Genomic DNA, 1,440 nt, shown 5'->3' with positions numbered 1-1,440 from the left:
AAGATGGATAGAGATATGCATGTAGACAAATAATTGGCAGACTTAGAAAGAGCGTCAGCTCGCAAAGGTTTATTTATCGAGATTGTAAGTATATATATTTACTAAGTCACTTGGTGACCCTTTTTGTTCATTTTAATTTAGCACGTGTGTTTAAGTCAAACAGTTAATCGAGAAATCAGTCATTTAGTGGACGAATTAGGCCGAAATTTCTCCAGCACGCAAATTAAATAATTAATTTTGATTACATTTTATATGCTAATTTGATATTTGCATAATTGCGTAATAAGGTTAAGAGATAATTGGATACACATGGAATTCTTCAGGTGGTCACCCAAGGCAGTACTTGGGTTTTAAGTCGTTACTTTAAAGACGTGGCATTTTTATGGTCATCGACGAAACCGATTGATGCAATTGAGATAAAGTTGATAGACCTGTTGTCTTCAATGCTCGTTATCGCCAAAACAGACGGTAATCTGGGAGTTCCTGTCCCTGTTCTTGATCTGTCATGATTATGTCGAGGAATATGAATTAAAGTAAGGCCTTATCCTGCCTTACCATTACTGTTTCTTTTCAGTCTCTGATAACATCTTCCATGATATCTGTTTTGCCAACTTTCCCGCAACGCCCTGTTTCCTTTGAATCTCCCTGCAGCTCCTCGACCCTTCGCACATTTCCTAAGGGCCTTTCCCTCCGTATGTCTCCGCACGATTCTCGGGAGGGATCTGCCGGGACATGATGCGTTGGAGCAATTATATTCTGACATGATGAATGCTTCTTGTTGCACGATCCCTTAAGCTTCTCGTCCCCCTCCCCCCTTCCTTCCTATCCTTTCTTATGTGATGCGTCTGTTAGTGGGACTTCGTCTGGGTCTTTTTTTTTTCTTTCTCTCACTTTCTGACATTGTGTGGTTTCATTTCGTATGACTTAGCTAATTTGACGATGGCATTCTATCCAACAGCCAGTACAACTTCTAGCGTCTCCGTTACCACGTCAAATACTGCCGTCACGAACACTCCTTTTCCACTTCGTAATAATGTCGACGCCGACCGGTCTCACCCGAAACATCACCTCCGCCGCCGCCGCCGTCTGCGCAACAGTGCCTGTTAGCGACTCCACCTCTGTGTACAGTGCCACGCCGTCGCTGCCACCTCTAATACCCTCGCCTCCGGTGCCTCCGCGCTAAAGGCTCTCTCACTCGGCCCGGCCCCGGAGTGACGTTTAATTAAGAACCACACACGAGTCATTTGCATATTTTACCGTCTGGGGCGCTGCCGCCGGAACAGAATGGAACGGCGAGAGAGGGATGGAGGCAAGGAAGGCAGGCCTGCGATGGGGATGAAGGCTGTGTTGAACGAAGGAATGATGGGGGAGTGTGTGGGAACGGAAGTAAGAGTGAGAGCTAGAGTCAAAGATAGAATAAAGGAAAAGAGATATAAAGAT

General features: G+C 45.2%; 1 protein-coding gene across 1 annotated transcript in view; it reads left to right on the top strand.

Annotated features, from left to right (window-relative positions):
* Window positions 1-1,440, top strand: part of LOC119588585 — a gene marked incomplete at its 5' end in the record, with an annotated part of 260,597 nt that overhangs the window by 251,346 nt on the left and 7,811 nt on the right.

This window comes from Penaeus monodon, chromosome 24 (assembly GCF_015228065.2).
Source record: "Penaeus monodon isolate SGIC_2016 chromosome 24, NSTDA_Pmon_1, whole genome shotgun sequence".
Taxonomy (NCBI): Eukaryota; Metazoa; Arthropoda; class Malacostraca; order Decapoda; family Penaeidae; genus Penaeus; species Penaeus monodon.
This window is presented reverse-complemented; position numbering and strand designations above follow the sequence as displayed.